We start from the raw sequence: 17,770 nt of genomic DNA on the forward strand, positions 1-17,770 counted from the left end.
CTAGAGGTTCATGGGCTCATGGACTCCTCCACGGGCTACTGATCTTTTCACATGTGGTCATCAATCACAAGTGCTGCAGAACACAGTCTTATGTTTTCAAATGTAACATCGCATTCCATTAAGCCTCAAAACTAATTAACAAGGTTTGTCATTGAATAAGTATCAACAACCTAGTTTGTGGGTTATAGTTGATGGTCAGAATCCTGCATGCATGCATATTGTTTTGCATACTGGTTTTTTTTTGTTCCTAAGACCTAGTGATCTATTGAATTTTATAGGTAGTAGTTCTAAATGGTTTCTTTCAAAGATCTCAACTGAGAAGTAGAAAAAAGAAGTTATAATATAGTAAGGCAAATCAAAGCCCCAAATGGTAAGCTAAGAATTCTACCTCACTGTCTTTTTTGCTTGGAATAAATTGTCTTGTCTATTTCACAGTGTCATCTGGAAATTCTTTCATGTCCTCAGTATAAACAGTAGGTGATTTCAGACACATGGCAATGGAAAAGACACCAGCAGAAACTACAGCAGCAACAGGAGTATCAACAATAGCAGAAGCAGCATTAGGCACAGCAGCAGCAGGAGGAGGAGAACGAGGAGCAGAGGAGGAGGAGGAGGAGGAGGAGGAGGAGGAGGAGGAGGAGGAGGAGGAGGAGGAGGAAGATGAAGAGAGGAGGAGAAAGAAGAGGAGGAGGAGGAAGAGAAGGAAGAGGAGGAGAAAGAGGAAGATGAAGAGCAGGGGGAAGATTTTGATTCCCTGTCCCCGTGAGAATTGCTGATGACTACTTCTGGACACAGATATCATGCTGAGAACTGTTTATCAAAATGATTTAACAGAATATTAATTTTCATAGAAGACATGTCAATGTTCCTGAGGGCATGCAGCCCTGGAAAAGAGAGCCAGATGGCAGAAGCAAGCAGTGTGGAATGTTCTTACTGAGGAAGACCTTCTCAAAGCTGATGATGTAATAGGTATGAAGGAGCATTTCATGGGAGTCACAGTCCCATGCACCTGTGTCAGGGCACACAGAGCTCCTAGCCTTGCATCCTGCGTGAGATGTGACCTGGAATATTCCCTGATCCCAACAGGGTCCTGGGTTGCATGGTTCCCCCTCAGTCATGGTCCTCCCTGTGCCTCATGGGGTACGCAGCTTCTACGGGCTGAATTTATATCAGTGATTAACTGGAGCTGGACCACAACCACACCACAGGCAAGCCCTGGGCACTGAGGACATTAGGAGCAGCAGACAACATCTCCTCCGCTGCTTCTGACTCTGTTCCACAAGCCAAGGCAGCTCCCACACAGCAGGCATCCAGCCTAACTCCCAGCAGGGAGAGTGTGAGATGTCTGTGGATGAGCCCACAGGGACTACAGGATTCTGTGGGAAGACATCTGGTAGCTTCTGGAGCAGCTGCAGCATCCAGGACACATGAACTACAGTGGAGGTGAGCTATAGGAACAGGTAGCAAAGAGCCTGATCTGGCCAATGCTGATCTGAATCCCTGAGGGCAGGCTGGAATGGTCACTCAGGGCTATTAGTGTGAAGGCCAGCCAAGGGCATACAATGTGTCACTAACATTCTCAAAGTCTTGTCCAGGAAAAAAACCACTGGCCTTGACCACTAAATTTGAGTCCAGACTCATGGGCTACAGGATAGCAGATTGAACTGAGTTTCAATTCCCATGAGTATGACCTCTGGCTGCTCCCTAGGCTCAGTATAGATGAACATGAGAAGGCACCATTGCTGTGTTTGCAGGAGTAGCAGAGAGCTCGGAATACATGACCCACTCCTAACCCAGACTGGAGCCACTCTGGGGAGGAGATGGCATCATTTGAAAGATGGGCTTATGCGGGACACTGTGCTCTGGTTTGTGGCACATACAGCTCCTGTCTTTCTTGCTGACAGTTCAGATCCTCAGCTGGCCTCATCACGGACAGTCCCATGAGGAGTGGGTGTTTGGTTCCTGCTTCCCAGTTAGGGCAGGAACAAGCCCAGACGCAGTGAGTAAGGACAGTGCTTCTGTCTTGACCCAGCTTCCTTGTCCTCCCCCTCCCCCAACTCATATCAGGAGCCACCCAGAGACCTTCATAGGAGTGTGGGTCATGTTAATCGGAATGCACAGCTGGAGATTAAATTCTGGGTAAGGTCTCCATACAGCCCTGGTGGCTCCCACACCCTGCCTACCTAAGTTTTCCCAATTGGGTCCTCAGGGTCGTGGAGAATCTTCTACAGGCTGCCATGAAGATACAGCCAGTTTCTTGGTAACATTGTGTTTAGCAGAGGTTCTCTGCTTCAGGCACAGAGCCTTCCAGTGAGAGGGTTTGCTGAGTAGCACACCAGGACCAGAAAAGTGTAGAGCCCTCCAGTGGTAGACATGAAGTACTGCAGGAGTTTATTTCCTGATTTCTTCACATCTACCTTGTTCTAAAGGCTTGTTGTCAGAAACATAGGGACCTAAGAAACTTGAGTTTGCACCCCCATAGGGAACCCAGGACACTAAACCAGCAGCCCTGTTAAACGTCGGCAGAGGACAGTCTGGGCTCTGTGTTTATAGAATGGCTCTAGACTGGTAAAGACTGATTGACCAGCCAGTCAAGGAGAGTTAGGGACAGTTAGAGACTTGGAGGAGAGCATGAGCGGCAGACACAGCAGAGTCCAGGCCAACAGTGGAACCAGTTCATTTAATAGAGAAGCATATGCCCTCCCAAAAGGCTGTCAGCTTAAGGCACTGCACTGAAGACCTGACCCAATAACATGCCCAATTTACACATCACCCACCTGTGGCTTGTGGAGGGTCCTCAGGGTAGATCCTAAAGTCCATCATGGCTGAAAGGCAGAAGTTTGCACATCATTGCAATGTGGAGGCTACTCTCTGCTGATGGGACCCACACAGTGTGTGAAAAAGTTTGCTTAAGTGAAAGTTGGCCGTCCTTGAACTCTCTGGTCTTCCAGGGTAGTTTGTGTTGACCACATGCAGAGCCATTCCTGAAAAACGTAAGAGCCAAAATTCAACAATAGGGAGAGAATCCTGTGCCAGATGGAATCCCTCAGGCCAGTGCGGATTCAGAGACATCCTATGCCATGGCATGGAGGCTCCCAAGAACTTCTAGGATCAATGTGAGCCACAGCAGAAGCCACAGTCCATCCCGGGAGAACATTAAAGTATCTGGAATTATCAGGGACCCTAAGGTAGGTTCGTCAGTATATGGAGCTGATGCATGGTGGGATGCTTGGAGGATACAGCCTAAGGCAACGTAGTGGAAAGTGTGTTATGAGAGCTAAGACAGAGCAACCACACAGTCTGAGAACAAGTTTGCTTAAGTGAAATTTGGCCGTCCTTGAACTCTCTGTTCTTCCAGGGTAGGATGGCCTATCGGGCCCAGGACAGAGCGACTATGCCAGAATTACAATGGTCTGTAATAGAGATGGAGAAGGTGTCAGGATGGGACTTGGGCAGTGGATGGAGCTCTATGACTGCAAAGCCTGCCTAGGCTCCCAGGACCCAGAGCTGGCTGCTGCAGGAAGTCCTAGATCACAACTCTGCCGTTCCTCTTCCCAGGTCTTGCTTTTAACTACTGGACCCAACACAAAGCCTCCCTTGCAGGCTTACCAGAGCATGAAAACGAAATGGCCACCTCCTGTAACAAGAAAGACTTCTAGAAGAGGAAGGAGACATCAATACATTCACAAAACCTTCAACTCGAAATCTGTCTTGCCAATAAGTGTGTAGGGATAAAGGTAAAGCAGATATTGAGGGACCAACCAGTCAATGACTGACACAAAGTGAGATCTGTCTCATGTGACAGACACAACCTCTGACGCTATTTATGGTATTCTTTCTGATTTACTTGCAGACAGAAAAGTAGCACACCTGTCTCCAGAGGCTTCACTCAGCAGCTGAAAGCCACAGCCAATCCTCAGATGGAGCTCGGGAAGTCTTGTGGAAGAGTGGGGGGAGAGTGACAAGGAAACTGGTTGGGTTAAAACACTACAAGAAGTCCCCTACCGTCAGATACCTTGGACCATGGAGTATGCTAGAGCCTGTGCAACCAACCCCAGAGCCGGGTTAGCTATCTGCAGTTGGTCTCCATGTGGGTCATCTGACAAGTAGATCCAGGACTGTCTCAGTCTGTGTTGCCTGCCATTGGATCTGTTCCCCATACCCGGACTGCCTGATTGTAAATCTGTGGGGCAGAATGTGCTCGGGCCACCTGGGACTAGATGTCCCGGGGTGGTGTGGTACCCAGGGACTTTCCGCTTGTCCAAAGAGAAGGGAGAGCATTATGGTAGAAAGGATTTGTAAGGTGGGACTGGGAAGGGAAGAGGGAGAGTGACTGGGATCAGGATGTAACCTGAATAAAGAAGACATTATTGGAAGTAAAAAAGTTAGCCTGGAAAATGGAAAGATTGATAAGTGGCTAAGAGCACTGAATGCTCTTTCAGAGGTCCTGAGTTCAAATCCCAGCAAGCACATGGAGGCTCACCAATGTCTCTAATGACATCTGATGCCCTCTCTGGTCTTTCTAAATACAGCTACCCTGTACGTATGCATAACGAATGATTGATTGAATGAATGAATGAATGAATGAATGAATGAATAAATAAATTTTACCTAGTCTTAGTTATCAGGCAATGAATAAAATGTCGAGATTATGTTCAAACCCATGTCATGGATTGCCTGGATCTTTTAGATCTGCAGGAAACATCTCAACGAAGAACAAGAGAGGCTGGAGAAGAATGGGGAAGGGTTTGATCCCTGAAGTTCCTCAGTGTCCACTAGCACAGCACTTGTCCTTGGGAGATGACATCTTTCACTCTTCCTGACTGTTGCACCAATCAGAACTACAAGCTCTGTGGATGAACCTGTAAAAGAGGACAGTTGCTCTTCGGCCATTATGGAGGTTCCTGACCTCTCAGCAAGCTCACTGCTGCCTTTTGAGGTCTCTGGAGGGTGAGCAAAATGAAGACACACAGAGTAGCCTCAGGTTGAGTCAGCCAGGCCCAGAGGGCTCAGTGGTGTCTCTCAGATTCCCAGGCCCTCCCTGAGATTGAACACACTACACAGTGTAAGAGTATTAGGGGATAACCAGGAAATGCAGTTGCTCAGGTGTCTGGCTCTGTAGGAGGGAAATAAATCACAGTGCGAAGCTTCAGGACAGTCAGGTGACCTGAGCCCTCCACAGAGTCTAAGTCCAGACTCACAGACATTCATCTGTCCACAAGTCTCCTAAACACAGGCCTTGACTGACCTGCAGTCCAGAGTATGTTATTATACAGTGTCGCTTAGAGAGAGGACATACTTTCCAATTAGGCCTTTTCTGTGTCACACTGAGACTGGGTTTATGGTACAGCTGATGCAGATGGGGACTGGCCACAAGTGGCAGTCTATCGCAGATCATGAAATAAATAAATAAATAAATAAATAAATAAATAAATAAATAAATACCCACTTATCTCACTGCCTGCAATCCTCATTGTCACCACAAGGGAGCGCTGCTTTGACCTTCTCAGAAATAAAAGCTGACTTCCCTCAGGGAAATGGATGGATGGATGGATGGATGGATGGATGGATGGATGGATGGATGGATGGATGGATGGATGGGTGGGTGGGTGGATGGATGGATGGATGGATGGATGGATGGATGGTTGGATGGATGGATGGATGGATAGACAGAGAAGTGATTTGACTTAATCACTTTCTTCCAGTCCTACTTTTCTGGTCGAAAACACACTGAACATGTCTGCTGCAATTGCTTTTTCTTCATTTCTGCTTTCTTTGGCTGTTCATTCAAGGCAGCTCCCTTAGAATCTGCTCATCTCAATAAAGGTCCATCTGTGGAATGTATAGCTTCTCAGTTAGGAGCTAAGGGATTCTTGGAAGGAGTTCCCAAAATCCCCTCTGGGGCACTTGCCAGTGTTCTCTACTTCAGACAGCAGCTGCATGAAGCAAACACACACCTGTCTGAACATTCCAGCTTGGGTGCACGTCACAGTGCACCTGCCCCAGAGTCCCTGCCAGTTGCACATGCCACAGGGCCACAACTACAAGATCCCTTCCCCAGGACTCATGCCCCATTGCATCTCCCCCAGGATTCCTGCTCTGTTGTAACTGAACCAGGGTCCCTGCCCGGTTGTTCCTGGCTCACGTTTCCTACTCAGTTTTACCTGCCCCAACGACCCTGTCCCACTGCACCAGCCTCAGGGATCCTGTCCCATTGTGCCCACCATGCTGCACCTTCCTGAGAGTACCTACTAACTGTTCCTAGGTGGCATTTTTCAAAATCTAATTCAAAGATCTTGCCAGTCAGAACCCATTGTCTTTATTAACACCAAGTAGATATTTGCAGGGCTTCCTCACCTACACTTAATCAATCCCTTCTCTCAGTTGTCCATGTGGAAGCAAAGAAACTAGCAGCAGAACATGGATTATTCATCCAGGATATCAGCAGCCCTAGAATTCTCATGAGATGGGCTGCTGTGACTGTGATACAGGGGTGGCAGGGAGGCTTTGACACTGAACAAGCCCAGAGTGCTGCCTCTGCTCACATTGTGCCAGCATATTAGCCTACCTCTAGATGTCCTAAACTCTGAGAGGAGGAAGGAGATCTTCCTATATAGAAGATGTTCTCTGAATCTGTGCTGGCCAAGGTCAAGCCAGAGTGTTTGAACATGCCAGTTCCAGCCCCTGAGGGTTCTCTGCCTGCCTGGTGTTTTGTTGTGCTTTATGTCTGGCAAGGTGAAGATGTGGCCCATACTAGGAATATCTTTGAAGACAACTGCCCTGGGTTCCCATGCTAAAATTCAATTAGGGACTGACAGGGACCTAAATAACAACAAGACAGTGCCAAGACCATGAGTTCCAAAATCAAGAGCAAATGGGGCCTTGATGGTATCCTGTGCTGATCTGACAGGAGTCAGCACACACAATTCTCCTGCACATCCAATGCCCCTTGGAAAAATCCTCTGTCAAGGGTAAGTGATGTCTCATGAGAATGAACTGTCAGCATAGGACAAGAAACTTGGGACTACTGTCCTGAACTCACCAGTCTCAGATGAATGGGCTTTGAAAAGTTTTCAGGACACAGAATAGGGGTGTGTAAGCAAGTGCAGGTAATCCTTGGGTAACACATAGTTCCTGAGGAGGTTCTGAGAGCTGTTGGATCCACTCCTGGAAAAGGCAGCATTGTGTTCAGGGGGGTAAGAAAGCATGAGCCTGCTGATGTTTTCACAGTATTGCATGGGAACAGTAACAATGCCCTTAGGAGCAGGATGTCCTGACACTCTCAGATCAAGCAGACAACCTAGAGCCTATTAGGCCCATATCCCAAGAGAATACCGCTCATGTGTGAAGCTTCTATAGCCAGGAAGCTGGAGCAGGGAACATTGACATTGTCTCAGTTAGGGATTTACTGCTGAGAACAGACACACCATGACCAATGCAGCTCTTATGAGGACAACATTAATGGACACAGGATTGCAGGTTCAGAGACTCAGTCCAGTATCATCAAGCTGGGAGCATGGCAGCATCCAGGCAGTCATGGTGCCAGAGTAAGTGAGAGGTCTACATATTCATCTGAAGGCTGCTTGGGGAAGATTGGCTTGCATGTGGATAGGAAAAGGGTTTTAAAGCCCATGCCCACAGTGACACACCTACTTTAACAAGACCACGCCTCCTAATATTGCCACTCCCTGAGCTAAGCATATACAAACCATCATAGACATCTTGCAGGAGGGTGGTACTGTTCGATCAGAGAGAAGCCTCTGCTCCCGTTAATATACTGAGGTCAACCCTTGGTAGGGCACAGAGCCCTCCACACATCCTGGGACTCAGGGAGGCATCCTATGAAAGAGCTTTTTCCTAGAAGGACACATGGGTGTAGGCCTCCCTTCCAGCCAGGCTGTAGGGAGTCTCCAATGCTAAACTCTGTCTTTTTGCAGAAGTGAAACAACGAAAATTCACCCTTAACATTACAGTGAATAGCAAAAATGGTGAAAGATATAAAAAGAACCAATTAGTACCTGAGCATGAGGATTGGTTTTATATGAAATGTGGGTGGGTGCAGTGCAGTATCCTCCTCCATGTACCCACATGTTCAGTAACTACCCTGTTCGATGCAGCTTTACACAGAACCATCTGGAATCCATTCACTGAGGGACTCCATCCCTGGACTGGAAGCTACAGGTGGGACTTTTGTATCCAGGTCTCCCAGCCCTGGGACAGGGATGCATGGATAAAGTGGAGAGAAGCAGACTGGAATGGTGCAGAGGTTATCCTGCCAACAACCCCAAGCCCCCAGCTGCATGACAATGTAGAACAGCGAGCAGTTTCCCAGCCAGCCTCACTCCCCATACACAGACTTCTTCCAGTCCCTCCTTATGCCAAGGAAAGAAAAGCAAAAAAAGTAGGGGCAGGGAAAGAAAAATTGCTCTACTCCCAGGAGCCAAGGACAAGCCCCCTCCCATCCTCTGATCTGACCCCATAACCAGCCACAGCCAAGTCCTGGGCTCATCTCTAGAGGCACATGGACCCAGGCAGATGAGCCCTTGAATCACAATCGGCTCCTGAAAAGCATCCTATGGGTGTCAGTCCTAAGTCCATGAATCGGAGGTGCTCTGCACAGCTATTCAGAGAAGCCTTCTCTTGATCTCTGTGAAGACCTCCCTGTTGGATGTCAGAGGAGGGTGTCCATCCAGCATCAATCCAGGGACTGTGGCCCTCTAATGTGTTAGCCCATGTGAACCTCCCCACAGAGCCCTACCTGTCCTTGTGCAACTCCTCCTTGATCGCCTTTTACAGGAAGATATTTAGGGTCCCTTGCAGGAGGCAGGGAAAATGGCACACAGCTGAGGGTGGTTGACAAAACTGGGAACACATCAAATATTGAGTTGGTGTGAGGCTCCCTAAGCCATGCTTGGGGAGGTCTGTGCCAGCGATCCCATAAGACCCTTTGATTCTCCCCATGTACACAGCAGGAACCAATTGCCAGGCCTACCCTCTGCCCAGAGCAAAGGGAGATTGGAACTTGGATTCCAACCCTGGCCATTCCTATAATAACTGACCTTGTAACCCTTGCTCCCTTGGGGGCTCAACAGTCCCCCTCAAATGTAGACAACAATGTCTAGATGGTGTTCACAGCTTTTCTTGCCTGAAACTGTGCTGTGTTTGATACTACAAACCAGGAAGTAGGGACTTAAACTTGAGATCACTGACTCAGGCTAGGGAGGACTGCAGGGCACCTGAACTCAGCTGCAAAGGCAGAAGCTGAACCACAGTGAGCAGAGGTGGCACATTTTGCTGTTTCTTTCCTTTTCTGCTCTCAGGCCTTTCAGTGAACTCTACAGATGAGGATCTTTCCTCCCAGGCTTAGTGTCTGCAGCCATGAGAGTCCTCTACAGGGGACTCCAAACCCCAGAAGAGTCTTCAGAAGGAAAGCGCTACACACTGCACTGCCCCCAGCACTCTGAGAAACAGAGACCCTTTCTGGGCTTGGGACAGTCAGTGCTCAATAGTTAGCTTCTGGCTGCACTGGCTGCTCACAAATAACACAGCAGACTGGGTCCTGTGACCTGGCTGTCACAGACTGTGATTGAGAATTCATTTCAACTGTGTCAGCATAGCCACTCTGTTCCTTCTGGCCCCAGGTTGCACAGAGCTCCTTGTCCTCATACATGCCTGTTCCATCACTGGACCTTAATATTTAAAGTGAGCCCTACACTCAGGATGGACTTGGTTTTCTATACATCATGCCAACCTCTGTGTGATAGGAAGTGTCTGCCTGTATATGCATACCCCCTTATGTGCCTAGGTGTCCATGCATACCACTACCCCATGTCCTGTCAGAGACTATCCTCTGACAGGTCCTCACGCCTGCATGTCAGACCACCTGTCTTCAAGCCCCAACCCCTCCCCACACCACATATGTTGAGCTTATGGGCTTTGCTGATGCATCCAACATTGATGGGGGTTTTGGGGATTGAAACTCAATTCCTTACCCTTGGGAGGCAAGTGCTCTGCCTATCCCTGCAGCTTTGTCTCAGGTGTTTGATGATTACCTAGAGCCTTTCTGAGGGCTTATGAGAACAGTGTCCTCTTGATGGGTCAGTTTAGAAACACAGCTTTGTCGTTTTTTATTTTTATAACACTGTACCATCAGTTTGAGGCTAATCATTCAGAATTCAAAGAAAAAGTGACACAGCGAGAATAGACATGAGGACTTTAAAGCAGGAGGCACAGCAAACATTCAAAACAGAGAACTAAGGAGAGGTAAACATCTTACAGGCTTTGATTTCTAAAAGCCTTAAATCTCGCCATAGCCCACAGAAGCCAGAGCCTTGAAGCCCTTCCCAACCGTGTCATGACAGGTCCTATTGTGACTAATGAGGAGCGACTGTGAGGCGTCCCAGCCAACAGATGTTAAGCTGTTGCCAGGCCTGGATTTCTTTGAGTGCTTTGAGAGGAGGTGTGGAGTGGAGCCCTCTGCGACTTGTTTGTATCTTGTGAGCTGTGTGTGGTTGTATTGGATTTTACTGTACTGTGTATATGTGTATGTATCAGTGTGTGTAAGAGAGTGTGTGCTGACAGATTTGCCTGTGTGTGTGTGTACACTTTCGCTTGTGTGTTTGTCAGTATATGTAGGAGTGTGTGAGTTTACAGGTTTGTTTGTGTGTATGTTTGTATGTGTGTACCACTTCTTTTGTGTGTGTGTGTGTGTCCCTGTGTGTGTGTGTGTGTGTGTGTGTGTGTGTGTGTCTGTGATGTGCATTTTTCCAGGTTTACTTGTGTGTAAGTATGTGTGTGCCTGTTCCTACGTGAGTGTGTTTTGTATGAATCTGGGTGTTTGTCTGTTTGTGTGCCTGTGTGTGTGTGTGTGTGTGTGTGTGTGTGTGTGTGTTTGTGTGTGCACACACGTGCCCATCCCCTTTTGCCCCTTGTATCTATATTACCTGCACCTCAGTGCAAAAGAGTGTAGAGGCTAGAAGTCACCCTGGCTCCTGTTCCTGAGGCAGGTCCTCAACCTCATTTTCAAGACAGGCTCTCTCACTGGCCTGCAGCTGCCCAAGTACCTGTCTTGGCTCTCCAGTGGCTCCCAGGAATTTGATATGCCAACCCCATAATATCAGATTAAAGGCCTACGTAGACCGCTGGCTGCTTATTTATGGATTGATTTTTTTTTCTATGTGTTTACGAGATAGAATTAGACCATATATTCTCACGACCACTGGCTATTTCCTTATTGTGGTTTTGTTTTATTCATTTATTTATTTATTTATTTACTTATTTATTTATTTATTTATTATGGATTGCTGGATTCCTTTTTGTGGTGGTTTTTATGTTCTCACATGCTATATTATTGCTTTGATTATTTACGGTTCTGCAGTCGGATGATTCACTCTATCTCCATTTTCAATGTCCTGCGGTTTCATCCTTTACATTATTCCTGTTTCTCTATTTATTGAGTACAAGCAATCATTGGCTTAGACTTGATACAAATTTGCCCTTTGTGACACTTTGACTCTTCGGCCTTTGTTTAAGTTTTACTGTTCACTGATATTTAACTGCCTTATTCCTTGTGGTTGGTTCATTTTAATTTTCAGTATTTTGCTCTGGAGAGTTGTGGATTTTTGTGGATCACTAGGTCCTGAAATTCAATGGAGTTTTCCCTTAAGTGTTGGCTTTTTATATTTGTTTGTTTGTCTTATACTCAGTCTTTCTCCTCTCATTTCTTTCATCTGACCTTTTTCTTCAAATAATCCATTCACAGTATTGATCAGCTTTGGCCGCCCAATCCTATTGTAGTATGACGATTTTTATTTTCATCATTGCATTTAGTATGGGTGTGCTCTTGGCTTTCTCTTTTGGGGTTGGTTATTTGGCTGGCTTTACTTATGATTCTTCATATTTCCCCCTGTTCATAATTTTATTCTATTTTTCTAGTCTAGTCTTTTCTTTGTTATTATTTTTTTCTTTTTGTTTCATTTGTTTCTTTTAGGTTCCACATGTGTAATTTTAGTTCCTGAATTGCTCCATCTTTTTCATTGTTTGATTCCATTTGTTTGTTATTTTTAGGTAGCATTAGTACTGATAAAATGCCTACAGAGACTGAGGAGGAGTTACCACCTTCTAGTCCCGATCCCAGTATCTCTCAGGAGGGAACCTTTCATTCCCATTATAAAGTACTGAAGACTATTGGAAAAGGAAGCCATGCCAAGGTCCTCCTGGCCCACCGCCAGCTCACAGGTACCCGAGTGGCGGTCAAATTTCTCTGAAAGATCAAGCAGTGGTTCTGGCCAGCCATGACAGAAGCAAACATAATGAGAAAGATCAACCACCCCAACATTGTTTCTCTCTTACAAGTCATTGAAAACAAAACTAGAATATTCCTCATAATGGAGCTGGTGGAAGGCCAACAACTCTACCAGTACATCAGAGAGTCAGGGCACATAGAGGAGGATGAGGCCCGGCAAATATTTGAACAGATATTATCAGCAGTGAGCTACTGCCATGGAAAGGGGATTGTTCACCGAGACCTGAAAGTGGACAATATAATGATTGATAAAAACAAAAAGGTCAAAGTCATCGACTTTGGGCTTAGCACCGAAACACAACCTGGACAAATGCTAAACCAGCACTGCGGTGCGTATTCTTTTGGTTCCCCGGAACGCTTCCTTGGACTTCTGTATGACGGCATGAAGAATGATATGTGGACAATAGGAGTGGTCTTGTATTATATGGTAGTGGGAAAGCTCCCCTTTGATTCTGTGATCATCCAAGAATTACAAAAACAAGTTGTTGCAGGGGTGTATCCTGCCCCCTGTGGGGTTTCAGAAGAACTGGAGAACCTCCTTAGTCAATTACTAACAGTAAATCCAATGTATAGACCAACAGCCAGCGAGGTGATGAAACACGCCTGGTTCAAAGAACACGGGAAGGGGTTCACAGTTCATTGTGAAGAACTGCTTCCCCTCAGGCCAGACCCTGAAATTTTGGGTGCGATGAAATGCATGGGATTTCAAGCCTCTGTAATAAAATACTCCCTAATAAAAAGAAAATATAATGAGGAAATGGCAACTTATTGCTTCCTACAACAGCAGGCTCTCCCGGGGTATGGCTGCACAGCCCAGGCACAGCAAGTGAGTCCCATTGCAGCCCCATTTCCTAGCCTTGACCCTGCTGCTGCTTTTAGATTACAAAGAAAGAGGAGTGGAAGCCTGCCAGTCCTTGGCACCTTGCAGATGTCATTCCCCCAAGGTCACGTATCTCATTATGGCCAGAAGGTTCATCCAAAAGGAGGAAGAAGGTCCACTGTGGCTGGTCGTCTCAGGCCACTACCGATGACACGTACACAGGACCACTATCACAAATGTGCCATGAGTGTCCCATACATTCAAACAACAAGCATCTTCAGTGAGAAGAGTAGCAACAAGGAAATAAAAGAAGATAATCTACTCTCCCACAGAGCCCCATTAGAGGATAAGCCCATCTCCAGCAGGGTCGGGCACAGAGGTTTTAACGGGTGGACCAGGAATATAGCAAATGCCCTGATAAAGCTTTGTTGCTGCTTGCCAAGGAGAAAGAAACTTCGCCTGGGGCAGAACAGAATCTCACCCCAGAAATGAGCCACAGGGAAAGTCCAGATAAGAAGCAGCAGGCACAGCCCAGGTACCTTCGTGCTTTGTCCTTGCTAGTTTGCTCTATGCTGGTCCTTCCTCTGTCTCTGGTTTCCATTTTCCCCACAATTCTTACCTTGTATCTTCTCTAAGTTCTTTTATGAGGTTTCCCCAACACCAAGCCTTCACCCTCTTCTTGATTTCTCCTTTTCCCAGCAGGGACTCAATATGAATTCCCCACTCTACAGAGTTTTCTTGTTGACCCATCCCTTCAGATGGACTCCAGCTCCCCCTTAGGCCAATAGCTCCCACAAGGTGAGGACTAGAGATTCATGGGCTCATGCACTCATCCATGGGCTACTGGTTCTAGCACATGTGGTCATCAATCACAAGTGCTGCAGAACAGAGTCTTATGTTTTCAAATGTAACATCCCACTCCATTACGCCTTAAAATTAATAACAAGGTTTGTCACTGAATAAGTATCAACAACCTAGTTTGTTGGTTATTGTTGATGGTCTGAATCCTGCATGCATGCATATTGTTTTGCATACTGATATTTTTCATTCCTAAGACCTAGCAATTGATATATATATATATATATATATATATATATATATATATATATATGTAACATTTCTAAATGATTTCTTTCAAAAATCTTAACTGAGAAGTAGAAGAGAAGATTTGATAAAATAATAAGGCAATCAAAGCTCCAAATGGTAATCTAAGTATTCTACCGCATAAGATTTTTGCTTAGAATAAATTGACTTTTTTTCTCTCACAGTGCCATCTTGAAATTCTGTCATGTCCTGAGTATAAACAGTAGGTGATTTCAGACACATGGCCAAGGAAAAGACACCAGCAGAAGCTACAGCACCAACAGGAGAAACAGCAATAGCACCAGCAGCATTAGCAGCAGAAGGAGGAGGAGGAGGAGAAAGAGGAGGAAGAGGAGGATTCCCCAACACCAATCTCCTCCCTCCTCTTGATTTCTCCTCTTCCCAGCAGGGACCCAATATAAATGATGAGTTCCCCACTCTACAGAGTTGTCTTGTTGACCCATCCCTTCAGATGGACTCCATCTCCCCCTTAGGCCAATAGCTCCACAGGGTGAGAACTAGAGGGTCATGGGATCATGGACTCTTCCATGGGCTACTAATCCATAGAGAAACGGGCCTGTAATACCAGACACTCAAGACACACAGTAGGTAGGGGGATCAGAACTTCAAGGCTAGCCTGGTCTACATCATGAGTTTAAGATCAGCTTGGACAACTTAGTGACACCCTTTTTCTAGAGGTGAGGAGGGCTAAGGCTACTAACTCAGTGGTAGAGTACTCGTGGGGAAACAGACTGCTGTCCATTGATACCTCTCCTTCCTTGCTCGGAAATACACAATGGTATTAGAAGAGTCAAAGGTTCCTGGCCTAGCATCCACTATTCTATTTGCTACATCATTAAGGGTGCAGTTTTTGGTATTTTGGTCAGGGATCAAATCTATGAAATAAAACTTAAGCAATACTCTCATTGCTGTCATAGTGCGAGGTGGATGATAAATGCTTGCCCACCTGCATCAGTACAAAGCTGGTTCCTTGGACTCCCTGCAAACACATCACTGATAACTGTGTGCCTTGTATAGGCTTTTCCAGCACTGTCATAGCTTGAAAACCTTCCCTGCTATGGACCCTTGAGTGGGCATCCTGCCTTTCTCAGTCTCAGAATGGAGCAAAGATCCCCTGCTCACCTCTAGGCTCACAGGTCAGGGACCTCTTCCATCCCATAGTGAACAAGACTGGCACAGCTGCACACACCTTGAAAAAAGAATGTATTGGCAACCCTTAACAAAAAAGATGGTTCTTACTTTCGATTATGGCATTCTATAAAATACGGGTATTTCCTGGTACAATTACACATGTCATTGATTGTGTGTGTGCGTAGGTTTTTTGAGGTTGGAGGGGGATAATTCATTTCTCTAAGCCCCTTCTTCAATGCTGGGTGATAAACATAGACTCTCATATAGATTTTAATAATTATACATTTATTTATATATTTTTAAGATTCGTTTATTTTTCCAACTTTTGTAGCTCTTTCTGTGTGTGTGTGTGTGTGTGTGTGTGTGTGTGTGTGTGTGTGTGTGTGTGTGTGTGTAATTAGATATAATACTCAGGGTCAGTAATCCTACCCTTGAGCTACCTTATAACTTTTTATGTTTTAAACAGCTTTATTATGATATCTTTGATATATAAAGCTGATATGTGCTAGAGGTGAGCATCTTGATGTTCTTAAAGACATGTTCTTCCTCAGATACAGAACGCGAGCTGGCTAAAATCCTTGCTACTCCTGCAGATTAAACTTGTCATGCACTGAAGCAATGGGGCACATACTAAGCACACTCCCTGAGCTGCTTCCTAGGTTGGTAGCACTGGCTCCATCCCAGGCACAGCTGGAGTGGGCAGCTGTAAGGTTGAGGACCTGCACTCAGGACACTGGGCCCCAGGAGCACCTCACCTGCTGGTAATTCTTTGTACCTCTGAATGTCACTCCTGGGTTCTCACTGCCTGGCACTTAACCATAGACACCACTGTAGAACTGTCTAAGGCCAGAAGGGCAAAAATATTGTTGTTATAAACTTCTACTATGGAAACATCAAATGTTGTGCTTCTTGAACAGTTTTATGAAATGAACCTGGGAGAAACGCAAGAAATATGGCCTGAAGTCTCTTCTGGAACTGCCACTCCAGCATAAGCGTCCACAGGCAGTCAGTCTCCTCTGCACTATCGTCCCCCTTGTTTTGCAACTCATGGATCTCCTTGCTTAGCATATGCACAAGGTGCATTTGCTGTTGCTTCTCCAGCTTCTTCCTGACATCTTATTTTTATGGGTCTGGAGACAGACTCCCAGGAGGACAGCACCTCTTTTCTGATAGTTATGAACTGCAGATCCCTGTACTCAATAGTGGGGGGCTGCTGCAGGGACTAAAACACCAGAATGACTGTTTCTTGGGGCCTCTGCAGTGTGGAAGGTTTTCCTGGTTTGGTCGGTGTGGTCAAAGTTGAGAAGGAAGCAAGTTCAGGGAATGAGAGTGCATCTGTCGCCCTTTCCTCTCCTGCTCCCTGTGCTTCCTCTCTGCTTCCTTGTCCAGACAGGCCTTCTATATCTCAGACCACCACTGCTGCTCCTCACTCTTTTTTCCCAGCCACCTGTGCAGACTGGGATGCTGCCTTGTTTGCAGAAGGAGGGGGGAGTGGCAAATCCACTGAATTGCCACCAATATCTGGTGTAGGGGACCTGTGGGAGAGGAGGTGGTGGAGGGAGGTCTGTTCATATGGGCTGGGAGACAGTCACAGGGGTGGGCAGCACCTCTGCTGGGGTTTCCCAATGGCCAGGACCACTCTTGGTCAGAGTGGAAGCAGGGGCAACTGACTTGGAGGAAGAGTTCAGGTGCTCCTGGCTGCATGTGCTAGATTCCACTGAGGACCTCTGGATCCACATATCACTGTCACACTAGAGACCCTTGCCAGCCTCTACTCAGTGGAGCTCAAGTAGGTAAAACTTCCTGAAGCTCTTCCTTGGAAGGGGTAAGAGGCTGAGAAAAGAAAAGAGGAAGCTATACTACTTTAGGGACTCACCAGAGATATTAGCAAAATTTCATGCATGTTTCTTCCTCACAGAGGAGGTAACAAAAACTGGGGAATGGTTATATAACCAGACCTGACACTGCTTTATGGCTCACTGGCCAAGTAGCCAGCTGTTCCTGTGTCTACAAAGGAATAAAACGATTTTTTCTATACACTGATGCATGCTGTTTGTGGCATTGTACTCCTGAAATTTAGCTCCTAACTTCAGGTCTAGGTAGAGGGGTCTGTTCTTGTGAAATGTAAAGAAGTAAACAACCAGATGCTTAAAACTGCATAAAAGGCATACTTTTTCCTCAGGTATCTGTTTTACAATCTTTTAAAAAGCATTCATGGGGGTTGACACCCCGAAACAAGCTTTGCCATTTCAGGAAAAGTATGATGGAGGGAAGATTTGTATGGTGGGTTACTGGGAAGACAGGAGTGTAAAGGAAATAAATAAATGGTTTTCTAAAAAGCATGTATTTTAAATGCCCTGCTAAAAACTATAATTTTGACACTATGCTTTCAATAAAAAACATTTCACATT

At 46.1% G+C, this 17,770-nt stretch overlaps 1 long non-coding RNA gene and 1 pseudogene across 2 annotated transcripts; both read left to right on the plus strand.

Moving 5' to 3' along the window:
* Window positions 1–523: 523 nt before the first annotated feature.
* LOC148007054 (uncharacterized) lies at window positions 524–4,653 on the plus strand. The gene is made up of 4 exons (XR_015646146.1): window positions 524–1,443; window positions 1,905–1,999; window positions 3,559–3,737; window positions 3,854–4,653. It is a non-coding gene; the product is annotated as an uncharacterized LOC148007054 (long non-coding RNA).
* A 5,789-nt stretch (window positions 4,654–10,442) lies between these two features.
* On the plus strand, window positions 10,443–15,706 carry LOC148007055 (sperm motility kinase Y pseudogene; annotated as a pseudogene). Its single transcript, XR_015646145.1, has 2 exons — window positions 10,443–13,659; window positions 14,393–15,706. The product of XR_015646145.1 is annotated as a sperm motility kinase Y pseudogene, transcript variant X2 (transcript).
* Window positions 15,707–17,770: the final 2,064 nt, after the last annotated feature.

This window comes from Rattus norvegicus, chromosome 1 (genome assembly GCF_021556685.1).
Source record: "Rattus norvegicus strain SHRSP/BbbUtx chromosome 1, alternate assembly SHRSP_T2T, whole genome shotgun sequence".
Lineage (NCBI taxonomy): Eukaryota > Metazoa > Chordata > Mammalia > Rodentia > Muridae > Rattus > Rattus norvegicus.